Source organism: Arvicola amphibius, chromosome 12 (genome assembly GCF_903992535.2).
Source record: "Arvicola amphibius chromosome 12, mArvAmp1.2, whole genome shotgun sequence".
Classification (NCBI taxonomy): domain Eukaryota; kingdom Metazoa; phylum Chordata; class Mammalia; order Rodentia; family Cricetidae; genus Arvicola; species Arvicola amphibius.
In genome coordinates, this window is record NC_052058.2 from 56,448,499 (window position 1) to 56,463,932 (window position 15,434).

General features: G+C 46.4%; 1 pseudogene; it reads left to right on the forward strand.

Annotated features, from left to right (window-relative positions):
- Positions 1-8,955: 8,955 nt before the first annotated feature.
- Positions 8,956-9,245, forward strand: LOC119828013 (annotated as a pseudogene).
- The last annotated feature ends 6,189 nt before the right edge of the window (positions 9,246-15,434 follow it).

Consider the following 15,434-nt stretch of genomic DNA (forward strand, 5'->3'; position numbering starts at 1 on the left):
GTTTACCCTGAGGCAATCCCTGGTTCAGATAAAGACCACAAACTGAGACTACCCAGGCACCACCCAGGAATAGACCGTGCAAAGGACATTCCTAATGTTCCAACTGTTATAGATAGGATCACCTGCCAGCACACACCCATTGCTTTTCACCAAGACACCCTTAGACAAATGTCAGCCAACCAGGGGTCATAAACCTTAGAAACCCTTCACCCCACACCCTTCTAATATAACTTTTCTAGTTGTTGCCTTTAAATAATGCCCTATAGAAGGGTCAGGCACCTCCTTTTGTTGCTGCTGTTCATTTGCTTTGATGAGGTCCCTGCTGTCTTGTGAACACAATAAACCTTGCTTTTTCATTTTTGTGAGTTAGTCTCCCTGATGGTCTTTTGGGGTCCCTACAGACTGGGCACAACAGCATTAATTAAATAAAATCATCCTATGGTCAGAAGGCCAAGTTAGCAACTAGTTGATAGAAAGTAATCATAGAGAGTTGCTTACTTCCTGTCTTAAGGAGTGTCCCAGCAGGGTGGAATGTTTCAGTCTCTGAGGAAGCTGTTTTGTAACACTTTCTAATATATTTCTAGGTGCTCCTGTCCCACCGTCCACATTTAGAGCAACTCTCAAACTCAGGGTGCATTGAGAATGGCTGGGAACTGACAGAGACTCCTCTATTCTAAAATAGATTTAGTGTAGCTAGAGTTTCTCTAATTTTAACAGAGTCTTATGCAATTGAGGTATCTACCCGGATTTTGAGAATTATGAACATTCAGGCTCCGGATTAAGCTGAACAGGCAGCACGTGGCTGCTGCATGGAGACTTTCAGCTGAGCTCGGAGTGTCGCTGCAGACGCTGGCTGCTACAGATGGGCCAAGCATTTATCTTAGGTTGTTATATATAACCCGACCATGGAAAGCAGCACTGACACTATAAAACACGAGTCCAAAAGGGTTGTAGCTGAATCGAAACAATCAAAAAGCAGAAATAAAGATGTGGTTCCTTATAAAGCCTATTTCCAACGTAGTTTGTTAGCGTTCCTAAAATTTCATATCTTCCCTAAGATTTCATGTCTTTGTCTCCATTTCATGTTGATGCGTGTCAACGTCTGCTTGTGACTTGACTTGCAGTCATTTTGTAATTGTGTGATTCTGACAAAATTGAGGGGTGATATGGTAGATTGAGGCTGTGGGAGCCGAGAGTCCTTAAAAATACCTGCAAGCTTCACAGCAGGGCTTACGTGAGACGCTACCCTAGTTGGCACCAGCATTCTGTGTAATGGCTTTCTTTGCTGATTGAGGGTGTGAGTGGGTGCTTCAGTGATGTAGCATACGGGCAAATGGACTCACCTCTTCCAAGTGTCTCCAGATGGCTCACCTGCTAGACTGCTTCTCAGAAAGGCTCCCTTTCAACCCCCTGCTCACCGCCAGCTGCCTGGCTAATAGATGTCCTTGATACCTGGCAAAGAAAGTTCCAGTGCTACAGTGTGCAGGGTGGGCTGGGCATGAGAGTAAATAATGTCCTGTGGATTCCTCTCCCTGCTAGGTGTCCATGACAACCCCCACCTGCGGAGAATCTAGTTGCCTCTGCTTGCTCATCCTCAGAGGATGAAGAAGATGAAGCGTGAAGGGAGACAAGCATTCCATGCAGGTGTGCCTTCTCATGGGGCCTCTTGTTGTAGCAGGGCTTGGGGAGCACAGCCGACCCAGGACCTGCCCAGAGAGTCTCGCCCACTTACTGGCTCTATGCAAGTTGGAAAAGTGCAGATGGCAAGCGTCCTTCAGCATGTGGAGCTTGCAAGGGGTGTGGAAGGCAGGAGGGTAGGTTGGGAGTTGGGATTCAGCCAGGACAGTAGCTCTGCCTTCATTCTTCAGGGAGGACATTGGTTTAGATGTCTGTGGACAAAGACCCATGGCTAAGTCCCATGAGCAGAGTATAAAACCCATATTCTGCCTCAGGACCACTTTCTACTGATATGGAACGGTGAGACTGTAGACCCTCCCTATCTTCCCCGGCTTTGAAAGGTAACCTTTCTCTTGGCACTCAGTCCCTGGCACTTTCTCCAAATCATTACTCCTATATTTTAGCCGAGCACCTGTCAATTTCCTGGAGGGTTTTGTTTTTGTCCTTTCTGTTCTTATCTGTTGCCACCAAGAGCTTGCATTGTGAAGTACTTTTCCAAATTAATTAAATCAACATTCACAGTAGACCTAAGTTTTGTTCGAACACTGAGGACCAAGTGAGAAATATGGACCTGACGTAGAAGCGGGGTCTGTAGAATGAACGATTTCTGTGGTGATAAACAGCTTCCATTGGGTGTTTATGACATGGGAAATTGAAGCATGCAATTACTTCGTTTAATCCTCAATGACAGGAGGATTTTCCTCAAGGTAAGCCCTTTTGCTACTCCCATTGTACAGACCCTGAATGTGAGAGACACATAGCCAGTGGTGGGATGACCCCGACTGCATCTTCTTTCTTTTGTGACAAATATGACCAATCAGAAACACCAAGGGACAGGGTCAGCCGCAAAACTTTGTTCTCTGTCTCTATGTTTATTAGGAGTGATTGGAAACAAAGCCCTTACCTGGGTGTCATGGTGCTTGCCTGCTATCCCAGCCAAAAGAAAGCTGAGGCAGGGAGACCGTGAGTGAGTGTAGGGTCAGCCGGAGCAGCTCATTGTGAACAAGCAAATAAGCAAGCAATAAAACTCTTCAAATAGTAAGAATATATATATATATATATATATATATATATATATATATATATATATATCTTAGGGAATGAGAAAGGCAAGAGAAAAGGACAACAAGAAGGGAGAAGGGAAGGACATATTCTTTTCTGCTAGCTTCATGGGACCAGGAGGATCCTCAATAGATTCAGAAAGGCCAGGAATGGGTGTTTGATTTCTGAGGCCCCTGAGAAGAAACTGAGATTTGGGATGCAAAGTCCCCAGATGCCAAAAGGCAGGAATTTCTTAGAAAGATTGCAGAGATGACTCAGCATTTGCTGCCTCTCAAGGGACTTAGCCCACAAGGGGAGGAAAGATTGGATGCACTGACATAAACACTGCTCTATGCAAAGCTTAAAGCTGGCCAGCACAGTGAGGAGCTGTAAAGAATGTCCCCCCCCCACCCCCGAACTGCTACTGCAGACCAGGAAAAAAAGAAAACCAAAATATGCGCTCATTTCATTGGATGAAGGAAAAGCCTGTGCTGGAGTTAAGTGGGTAACTTCTGTTTTGCATTGGGATTCTTCCCTAAACTCTCAGGGAGGAAGGAGAAAGACACGTACTGGAAGGGCTCAGCCAAGGGCTCTCCTGGCGAGCCATGGGTATACTGCCTGCCACCGGGCACGGTAGGTGCCAATTCTAGAGGTACAGCTCTTTTCCCTCACAGAAGAGCTCTGGCATCTTCAAGCCCTGAGCAGCCTAAATGACGTCACTCTGGGTTTTAAGAAGCAAGATGCTTCAGGCAAAGAGGGTTCAGAAACAGCAGGTGGCGCTCGCTCCTTCTCCTGAAACAGATGGCTGCCTGCAGCCTGGCTTGCAGACTGAGCAGGGGAGGGTGCAAGCACTTTTAAGAGCTTGGCAGCATTTAGGTACCCAAGGGGAACAGGGCAAAAATTAGCTGTGCATAACTGCTGGCCAGATGTAAGCGTCCTATGATGTGAACACACCCGGCGGCTCTAGCTGCGCCTGGGCTACAGGACTGATTAGGGTGGATAGGCATGGTCTCCTTCCCATGATCTTAGCGTAGTGATTGTGTTTGTAATGGGTGATTCATCTTCAGCTAAAGACACCTTCTGTATCTTTCTGGGCTTTAGACTGTGGTGGAAAAGAGTCACACAGCCTCTCAATAGGGTAAGTTTACTGCCATAGGGAGCTGGGAGATGGCTCAATGGGTGAAGTGCTTGCTGAATAAACATGAGAACCCCGGAGAGTTTGGAACCCTGGCATCCATGTAAACGATGAGTGGGTGTGGAGGCCTGCTTGTAATCTCAGTGTTGCTTGGGAGGCAGACACAGGAATCCCTGGAGCACGAAGACTAACTAGACTAGTTGAATTGTTGAGTTCTGGGTTTCAAGTGAGAAACCTTGCCTCAAAGTATAAGGTAGAGAGCAATCAAGGAATACATTCAGCACCAACTTCCTGCTTCCCCCACACCTGTACATACATGAAAACACATGTGTATACATGCTTGCACATATCACACAGAAAACAAAACAACAAATACACGTACGATGGGTCATATAGAAAAACTAGAGGCTTGAGCTTCAAGTTGCCATGTTGATTGAGATGATGTCCTCTAGGGAACACAAGAAAGGTAAGATCCTAGACCCTCTTGACCAGAGGAACGGGGCTTTACTTGAGAGGTGTTGAACATTTCAGGTGGGAAATAAGCTTACATTAGGTCTACTTTGAGGACAAATTAAGAGAAGCCCTCTGCCTCATGAAGACACCAAACAATTCCACCATGAAGGGAAGAATTCATTGAAATGGAAATTACAGAGCTGGTAAGGTCACTTGGTTTCAAGTGGCTCCCTTATCAGTGGTCCTCAGTTGATCATGATTAATTACTAGTGTGTGTGAGCGAGTACATGCAAGAGACTGTCAAGATTGAGTTGCTTTGAGGAGAAAATTGTGGAAGGCAGGGCAGAAACAACCGTGAGAGGTCTTCACTTAGATCCCTGTGTGCTGCATTGATGCTCATGGTGACCTAGCCCATTGAGAAAGCCGTGGGTACTGAGACTGATGGGCGTGGTGCAGCAATGTACATGTATCTGTGTTCTTCATTTAGCTGATGAATCGGGTGCCTGTCTCCAACTGAAGGGCCATGTCTTCTACCATTGGGGGCAACTTCAGTAAGACAAATTCTAGTTGAGAGACAGAGTGAGCTTGTCTTTTGTTCCTAGCACCACTGGAAATATTTGCTAGAGTGAAGGGAGAGAAGACATGGTTCTTAGGTGGTAGTGATGAAGGGACCGGTGGTGATGTGTGTGTGCGCGCATGCGTGCGTACGTGTGTGTGTGTGTGTGTGTGTGTGTGACTTTACATCCCTACCTAAAAGATAAGGCTATTACTGTTATCAATAATCATCAACTATCAAGAACACCTGCTGTATACAGGGCAGATGTCGGGGAGGGCGTGAGCTTCCACAGAGTTCATTATCAACTTCACTGTCTACTAAAAAAAAAGCTGTCAGAATCTGTTTTCCTTTCAGCTCAAATAAGTAAATACAGCTCAGAGAGAGAGAGAGAGAGAGAGAGAGAGAGAGAGGGAGAGAGAGAGAGAGAGAGAGAGAGAGAGAGAGAGAGAGAGAGAGAGAGAGAGAGAGAGAGAGAGAGAGATCATGCATAAGCAGAGATGGGAGTCAGTTCTCTCATTTTACCATGTGGATCCCAGGGAAGCACCTTTAACTGCTGAGCCATCTTGCTGGCCCCACCCCACTTCTGAAGGTTTTGCTGGACACAGTCATGAAAAGATGATTTTCTGACTGAGAAACAGAATGTTAACTTCGCTTTGCCCTGGTGCTCACAGTGTCCAGGACATCCTGTTGAGGATGTGGCAGGAATATTCTCTGAACTGAAGGCTTTGGGAATCAGACATGACCAAAACCAAGCAGCTAAGTGAAACCCACTCAGCAGAAATCAGGCCACAAATGCTCCAAGCGGCAATGAAGCAAGTGCCTGACATAGCTGGAGCACCTCGGGCAGATGCTGCCGAGGGTCCCTGGCACAAACATGGGTCCTTCAAGACACACAGCCCAGAGGGCCAGTTCTGAGCTGCAGGCTGCACATGAGCTGCTGACTCATCTCTGCAGCCATGTTGCCTTTAGCAACTGGAACGGCGAGGAGGGAATTCTTTGTTATCCAGAAAGAATAGGCGACACAAGGAGGGCAAAGGGGTGATGGCCTCAGATACGATCTTTTTTTTTTTTCAGTTAAAAATTTTTTAATCCTTAGATGAATGAATCTCATTTTGTATGTCAGAATGTTTTTTTTTTATTATTAAAAATTTCCATCTCCTCCCCTCCTCCTCCCCCTTCCCTCCCCTCCCTTCCACCCATACTCCCACTCCGCCCCTCTCCAAGCCAAAGAGCCATCAGGGTTCCCTTCACTATGTTAAGTCCAAGGTCCTCCCAGCTCCCCCTAAGTCCAGGAAGGTGAGCAACCAAACTGACAAGGCTCACAGTGAGCCCGTCCATGCTGTAGAGTTCATGCTCATCGCCGTTGTCCTTGGGTTCCATTCTAGGGTTGGCAGAGACTTGACTCTAGAGGGGTTCCCAGGTGTTCAGGAAGATGCCCCCAGCTAGTTCCTTGGGCAGCTGAGGAGAGGGTGCCAGAAATGTCCAGATCCTATTGCCATACTCATGAATATCTTGCATATCACCATAGAACCTTCACCTGGCATTGGATGGAGAAAATGACAGAGCCCCACATAGAAGCACCGGATTGAGCTCCCAAGGTCCTGATGAGGAGCAAAAGGAGGGAGATCATGAGCAAGGAAGTCAGGACCGTGAGGAGTGCGTTTACCCATTGAGACGGTGGGACAGATCTAACGGGAGACCACCAAGTCCAGTTGGAATGGGACTGATGGAACAGGGGACCAAACCGGACTCTCTGAATGTGGCTGACGGTGGAGGAGGACTCAGATACGATCTTAAAGAAAAGCTGTAAGTAGCCTGGGCATTGTAGTTTGGGGCTGGCATTAAAAAAAAAAAAACACAGATGTAGGAGGATTCAACCGCTTTGGAGAAGTCGGCCTGCATGTGTGCATTAATCCCCTGGTGTATGTGCATAGGTGGTAAGGGAAAATGCGGCGTACAAGGTGGCTATTGTCCACACGGGGGTGTTCCGGAGCCTCACCCTCACGCATTCCACACGTATTCATGTATGTGGCCTTACAGTAGCACTATAAAATGGGGCTGGTGTTTCAGGTTCATTCTGGTGTAAGCTGAGAAGCTGGGAATTGGACCCGTGTCTGTTCAGTGTCAGAGATCCTGACCACATTCTGTTCTTGTGTTTGGAAGGCAGAATCGACAGAGGTGTCCACAACAACCATAAAGCAACAAAGGGGGATGCATAGCTAGGGGCTGAATCATGTTGCTATGATAACGTTAAGGAGCTCAGAACCAATCTCCATCCACCTACAGTCCCCATTAGTAAAATGTGCTGAAATGCTTGTTCAAGTAGCTAAGGAGACCACGGAGGGGCTTGCTGAGAAGGCTGAGGTTCCACCCGAGTCCCTGCAGGGCTGGCAGGTAGAACTGTGGGGTAATGGAACAGAAGCAGTTCCAGGTGGCCTGTCTGTGTGGCTCAGGCCACAACCTGCCTGGAATGGCTCTGGCCCCTAGGGAAAACAGAGATCATGGTTTTGCCTCTTTGGAGTTGGTCTACTTGTATTTACTTGGGTAATTACTTGGTCTGGGAGCTATTAGAAAAGTAAGTGGGAATAAAAGGGAGGAATTACGTGGTGTAATGAGGGTTGACCCTTTTTAGTGAGTTGACTTTGGGTGAAGGAATCCACGGATCTTTTTACTGCCTGAACACTCACGTGTGTGGCAGGCCTGGTCAGGGGTGGTGGATGATCTTGGGCAGTTGTGGGAACAACTCTCACAAAGCAGGTGAATCTTCTTTGCATCCATGTTGGTAGATCTGATGCCTCCAGAGACACATGTGCTTGGGATCTCTGAGCCAACTCCCAAGGTTTCACACCCTCTTCTGGCAGCCGTGAAGACCCGTGGATTTAGTTTACAGTGTTTCCTTTCCTCCGTGTTTCTCTGTGCAGACTGATGCCCTCTGGTTCTATTTCTGATCTGTGCACAGTTAGTGTTTGGATCTGTACCAGGGACCCCATCTACTTTATCCAGGTGGCAAAGATATAAGGCAGAGGGCGGGATGTGTGTTGGAGGCTTAAAACCCACAAGGCAGACTAAAGAGATGAATATGATTTGGTGAGGAAATGTTCTTAGGCAAAATTCCTTTGGCAGACAGCCAGGAAAGTAATTAACGGTTACAGAAAGATGCCAGTACAGAACCTGAGATGCAGCTCAATAAGGGTTCAGGTATCTATGGAGAAGGTAACTACAGCCAAGCAGAAAGAAACCAACTACCTCACACCTTCCAGAACCAGCTCTGGTACAGGTCCTTGGGAACAGAATAATTAAAGGGGCGAATGAGGTGGGTATGGGCGAGGGTAAGGATGGGTCAGGCAAAGCTGAGCAGAGACAGGACTTGCTAGGGGCGTCACAGCCGTATCGACTGCCCTGAGGCTAAGGGAAATGCTGAAGGCTCAATTACAGTGATCAAGTTTTACACCTATATATCATGTATATGTTATATATTATATCCCATATGATCTATATTATATTCCAAAGTCTCTGTTCAGAAAAGGAAATGTTTGGCTTTGAATTCCATATATCTTTTCTGCAGAGTTTGAATGGCACATTGCTGCAGACTAGGGAGTAGGCTGAGGGCCAGGGTCCTGCTGTTTCAGAGAGAAGCCACATCCGGCCTTGTTCTCATGGTGGAGACTTGTCTCTGTGCAGGAAGGTGTTCTGAGCATCCCTCTCATTGTTGTTCCATTAGTCAGTTTCCCGGTATAATTGCCAACAGAGTGATAACCATATTCTCCCCCATAGCCAAGAACTGGCCTTGGGAATAGACAGGAGATAAATACTTTATGAAACTGTGGTTTCTCCAGAGCAGTTCTGTCTCATTCACTTCTTCATCCTTGGCACCTAAACGAATGTCCACCATACCAGCTGTCAGTGATGAGCTGAGCCATTTCAGGAGACTTGTAGTTTGTGAGTGGACATGTTGGAGGTTAAGAGCTTACAAAAGTAGCCCCCTTGACTTTGTTGCCTCTGAATTAGGTTTTATTTAAAATTTATAAAATCAATTAATTATGGAGTTGGGCTTGTCTCCCCAGGCGTACGGAAGCGGGCACCCGGAGAGAAGATGGTTTACATCTCGAATGGACAAGTGTTGGACAGCCGGAATCAGTCCCCATGGAGATTGTCTTTTATAACAGATTTCTTCTGGGGAATAGCAGAATTTGTGTTTTTTTTTTTTTTTTCAAAACTCTGCTTCAGCAAGATGTGAAGAAGAGAAGAGGCTATGGAAGCTCGTCCGGCTCCAGATACGATGATGGAAGGGGACCACCAGGAAACCCTCCACGAAGAATGGGTCGAATCAATCATCTTCAAGGCGCCAGCCCTCCTCCAATGGGTGGTGGATGAGGAAGGTAAACGTCTGCTCTGAGAAGCAGACAACTAGACACACGTGTGTGTAGAAGGAAGCCACCACGAGAAGAGCAGCTCATGCAGGACAAGATGGTGTGTGTCTAAACAAGGACTGTTCTGTGTCCTCACAGATGAATGAGGTCATGCTGGGAATTCCCTCTGCAGGATCTGGCCTGACTGACATGCAGTTCTATAAATGTACATGTTTGTCTCCTTATCTTTTTGTATAGTTTACTAAAGTGTTCATATAGTTTTAATAAGTACATATTTTTAGGTTGCTAAACTTGATTCCTCATCTTTATATGATTAAACCCAGAATCTCTGATCTGGAAGAAATAAAGGCTATGTATTTAAAAAAAAAATCAATTAATTATTTAATTATTTTTGATCTTTTGAGAGAGGGTCTCATTCTACAGCCCTGGCTAGAAAGAAACTCATTATCCTAGGCTGGCCTCAGATTCAGGATAGTACTCCTGCATCTTCCTACTGGGATTGTAGGTGTGGATACCACCAAAATATTAAAAAAGATTTACTTTTAGTCATGTGTATGTGTAGATGGAGCTGCGGGCTGTGTCCCACCACCCGGCTAGCTTTACCCAAAATAATTACACAGAAACTGTATTCTTTTAAAACACTGCCTAGCCCATAGTTTTAGCCTCTTATTGGCTAATTCTCACATCTTCCTTTAGCCCATATTTAGTAATCTGTGTAGCACCACGAGGTGTGGCTTACCAGGAGAGATCTTAACCTGCGTCCATCTCAGAGAGGAGAAGCATGGCGACTCACTATGGCGACTGCCTGAAGCGTCTACCCAGCTCTGCTTCCTTTCTCCCACAATTCTGTTCTGTCTACTCTGCCTACCTAATTTTCTGTCTCTTAAAGGGCCAAGGCAGTTTCTTTATTAATAATGAAAGTAACACATAGACACTTCTCCATCATGTATGTATGCCCTTCTGAGTATGCCATATGTGTGCAGTTGTGCACAGAGGCTGGAAGACAGCGTCTGATCCCCTGAAGCTGGAGTTATAGGCAGCCATGAGCCAGCTGACATGGGTTCTGTGAAGTGAACTCTGGTCCTCTGGGAGAGCAACAATGCTGTTAGCAGTTAAGCTACTCTTTCAACCTTAGCAAAATATTTTTTTTCAAATCATAAAATGCTGATGTATCCCTGTTGATTCTCAAGGAACCTTGGCTGAAAAATATAACAGATAAATTATTCCCCAAATAGAAAAAAAAAATAACAACAAAGTTCCTTCAGGAGAATTTATTATGTTATATTTTTCTTTCTCTAAGGAGTACACAGTGTTTTCCCAAAAGGTAAAGTATTGGTTGAATGGGAAAAGGTGGAGTGCGGAGACGAGATGAGGCCCAGCGCTGACTCTCAGGTGTGAGTGCGGGGCTTGGCGTAGGCAACCACAGGCGCACAAAAGGCTGGAACAGGTAAGGTGAGGCACTCCACTTTCTCTTTAGAGGATAAACTGAGACATGTAGAAGAATAGGAGCGAGACAAATTGAGCAGAGGCACCAGGACCAGCCAGGGACGAGCTGAGCATTAACCTGAGCGAGATGTGTAGAGCCCGAGCAGAGCCAGAGTCAGGGAGCAGATGGGAGTCTGCCCAGAGATAACGGCTTGTATACTTGGCTGAGTTCACAAATTGCCTGGGGTTGGGGGTGAAGAGGAGTCTAGGGAGATGCATCCAGGGCTTGAGGTCTTGCTGCAAGGGACAGCATTCTTTCAAGTGGTGTCTTAAAATTGCATGCAAGTGTTTATCGTTTGCACGACAGTGCATTAACGTATGCATTTCTGTGAAAATACTGTGCAAAACCGGGTAAGAGATTTAACTTTCCAAAGCTTCCGAGAAAATTGGTGCTTGACTGGAGAGCAGAGAGCAGCGGTTCTGTGTGATTTCTGAAGTTCCCAGCAAGGCTGCTTTTCCCTCTGTTAATGTCAAACGGGTCTATTGACAGCCCCGTCCAAGTCAGCCAGCAGGGATATTCTGTGTCTCTGTTTGCTTAGGTTTAAGATACCCTTCTGCTTTCCACCCGTCCTCACAGCCTGGCTGAACTAACCCACCCCTCAGCTAAGCTAACCCTCCTCTTCTGTTAAGCTAACTCTGTTCTTATTCCGCCCCCACTTCACAGTTCTCCTGGTTTATTTGTTTTAAGGCAAATAAGGAATTTAGCTCCAGGTGAAATCAAGGCTGGTAGCTGGTAAACAAACATGGCTGCTCTCATGGTGCCCTAGGCTGAGTATTTTGTTTCTCAAACAGATTATAAGTCCCAAGTGGTCTGGTCCCGAGCCGCTGTCACAGAGCTCAGCTCAGTAAGAACACACAGAGCCGAAAAAAAAAAGGAACAGACAGAAAGCCCCTCAGAAGGTATTTATGACTTTAAATCCATTGTCTATTCTCATTAAATGAGAAATTTTGTTTCTATTGTAAATCATATTTAAATACGAGAAACTCAATAGCTCCCGCATATGCCTTTCCCTGTGACAGGATAAGGGGCGGTTCTATCAGGGCCATCCCATGCCGTGGTGATTGTGCTGTCCCCATTCAGGCCACCTGAGATAAGTTCACAGCTCCTAAAGTCAAAAGGTGGGAAAGTTGAGGAAGGTGTGATAGGGAATTGCTTTCTAAGATCATAACCATAGAGATGCGTTTTCCTGGGGCCTCCTCTTCTTCCTCCCTAGGCAGATAAGGGGACCCCACTATGTCGCACTTCACTGGTAGAGTTTGCTGCTCTGTGATCTCCAGGAATACAAATCCCGTGAGCAATGTCCATACTCCCATCCTAGTTAAGAGTGTACAGAGAGGACTGAAAATGTACCAGGAATTGGTAGAAGGAGGCAAAGATCATGTGATTCTTTTCCTGGCTACTGAGGCTCTATATGGTGATCACAGAATGAGAGAAAGGAGGGGGAAAGGCTGGGAAAAGTCTTAAGAGCTTTAAGGGAGGGAGTGGGGTAGGCCATTGAACACAAGTGTAGAAAATGAAGGGTCAGGGAGGGTGTAATGGAGTTGGGGACAGGGACATAGGGGAGAGGAGTTGGAGATTTAACCAAAATTAAGTAAATAATGGAGATTCAACCAAAATGCCATAGGAAGCCTGTTGTGTTTTATGCTAACGAAAATAAAAGAAGGGAGCAAAGAGCAGTGGTCGTCTGTAGCAGGTGTTAAGTTAGAGACTGTGATATTCTGAATACATTTTTATGCATTAAGAAAGAGCACAGAATTTCTGGTGAAGTGGCTGATGCAAATAGAAAGGCTGGAGGCGAGAAGTCAGATGACAATATAGAACAATATGGCTCAAAGGCCAGGCTCCAGCACCAGGAGACTCTTACAGCGCGCGCGGAGAATCTTACAGCATGCGCCCTTAGGTCATGAGAACAAGGAGAGACCTCCAGTGTTTCTTTAGCTTCCCTTTCGGTTGCCTCTACATTACCCCGAAACCAGTTCCAGCCAGGTGACACTGGCTGCCTTCTGAACTTCTGAATTCTAGGAACTTTCCCTCCCTGGAGCATTTTGATTTGTGGCTTCTCCACTCCTGAGCAGTTTGCAACTGCTGCTATAGCCACCAACTCAGTGGCGTAAAATATGGCAGGCGTATTAGTTCACAGTCCTGCAGGGAGAAGTCTTAGGTGCATCTCACTGGGGTCAGCTCACCAGGGTCAAAGCACTTGGGGCCAACCACCATGTTGTCTTTCTGGAGCTTCTAAGAGAGAATTCCTTTCTTTGCCTTTTCCAACTTCCACAGGCTGCTTTTGTAGCCCTCAGCTTCAGTGCCAGCTATGGAGCTGCTCCTCCCTGCCTCTGCTTTACTACCACGTTATCTCTGATTTATCCACTCAGCTTCCCCAGTGATGTCATTGGTCCTGATAGGCTAGGGTCACCTCCCTGTTTGGAAGTGAGTTGAAGAGTTTCCTTTACAAACTTAGTCTCCCTTTGTGACAAAGCCCAACACAGCCACATTCTCCAGCGGTTGAGAGGTGCACGTTTGGTGGTGGCAATACTCTTCTGCCTCCCATGATCCTTGGTGCCCTACTGAAGTTGAAGTCATTATTGTCCTTACCAGGATTACCGCAACAGCCTGGACCCTGGAGTCCTCTCATAGTAGAAGGATGTGGAAAGCTCTCCCAGGCCTCCCTCCTCCCCAGGCTCTTTCTTCAAGAGGACGCTCCTGTCTACCTCACAGGGCTGTGGTGATGGGTGAATACATACACAGCACAGAGCAGAACATTTTAGTTACTATCAATGTTCTTATCTCACGGCCTTTGCACTCCGTGTGCCCCGAAGCCAGAGGGATCTTTCTGACACACGCACTGGCCACAAGACTCATCAGTGCTCTGAAGTTTGTTCTCTGGCCGCAGGTCCCGCCTATGTCTACACTGAATTACCTTACAGGATTTGGGGTCCTGAGTGTTACAGATATTCTGTGTCCCTCTACATTTGAGTGTTTTCCTTTTTGCTTGTATTTCCTTTACCTTCTTTGACTGTCTGACTTCTATTCTTCTTTCAATGCCCCCCCCACCCCCTGATATCCAGGGCTGGGGATCACTGGGTCATACCACTCTGTCTTCCCCTTGGATGAGGCTCACCAGCCAAGCCTCTTCACACTGTGCTGCCTGGAGCCCAACACCACTAGGCCATCGGGAAAGGAGCGCTGGGAGTGTTACAAACGGGGCTTCACTTCTGACATTTGCCAAAGTGTCTCCCACAGGAGGCGGCTGCTGTTGGCGGAGTGAGAAGAATCCTGGTGACGGAAGTGGGCACTAGGTGGTCATGCTGGGGTCTGAAGACTCTGGGTAGGCTGCACAGCAGATCATCTGCTTTCTAGACCAAATGGTCATCAGAGAGCCCCGACCCTGCAGGCTAGTGAGAGCTGGTGTGGGTGCAAGTCAGCAAGGGGACCGTTGCTCTCTCTCCACACCAGAGAAGACATACTGTGAATCTGACTGCTGAGAGACACCACCTGTGCACACTGACAGGAAAAGCCCTGGCCACAGACAAAAGCCGTCATCTGACTGGCAAGCATAACCCACCGACCTCCACCTGGCCCCTCATTTTTATCTACAGAACCATCAGACAGGTCTGCACAGGAGGGGTGACATGGCCTCGCCACTGTGGAAATCTGAGGTGCCCCGTCATTCTGTCTGGGCCCTGAACAGGTATAGCTTGCTTCCGTGATTACATCTCCCCAGAGGTTTGGTAGTTAGGAACATACCTAAAACCATTTGTGTGCAGAACTAACAGTGTATTTGGACCCAGTCTCTCTCTCCTTTCTGCGTTTGCTATGGGTGTTCTATTGTTTGCTCCTCCAAATAGAGGGAATAGCGAAATTAACTTGGGAGTCTAAAGATTTTTTTAGGTGTTTAAGCTGGGTTCCCAATTTACAGAAGGATTAATATTAAAAATGTAAGTTTTCAAAAAAAAGTGTTTGGAACTTACCAGGAATGTTTCCACATAAAAATGGTGTACTTGCTAATAATCAGCTCAAGTGTAGCTCAGAACAACTACAATGAAGGGCATTTAAACCAATCTGTGGTTACAAGGGTAGGAGGCCAGAGACTAAACAACAGACAGAAGAAATTAAATTATACCATGTTTATTTTGAGTGGAAACCTTTGAGGAATCACACTTTTAATTAAAAAGGGATAAGAGGCACAAGAAAGCTCTGGGGAGCATTTCTCAGCAGTCCTCAGGAATTTACTGGTTCTTTGCAAACCTAATTTTTACTCAAAAGTCTATAAATCTCCTTTTTTTGTTATTGTTCTTTGACAGGTTATGAAAACAGATCTCACATTGTTTTTGGAAGGGAAAAAGGATTGAGGAAATTCCTGTTGTATGCCAGCCTTAAACCCTGTGGGCTTGGATACTGCAGGGTCAAAAGAGAATTCCTGCCTTTGAGAAAATTTCCTTTTTTCTGGAGGTGGTCAAACAACAAAGTCAATAAATACCAAGTGGTAACCAGTGCTTTGAAAAAAAAAACTGAAACCTTAAATTAGCATTAAATATAATAGTCAAAGTAGCTGTCTTCCGGAGTTGCCAGCCCTTACTGTCCTTAAGGAAAGCAGGCAGAGAGCAGTGTGGACACAGGAGGAAGGACCCTGGGAAGCACTGGAAAATTTTAAGGGGAAGCAGCAGGCGAGGGTGCAGCATGGGGGTGAGGGAGGAAGTACAGAATGAGTCAGTGAGG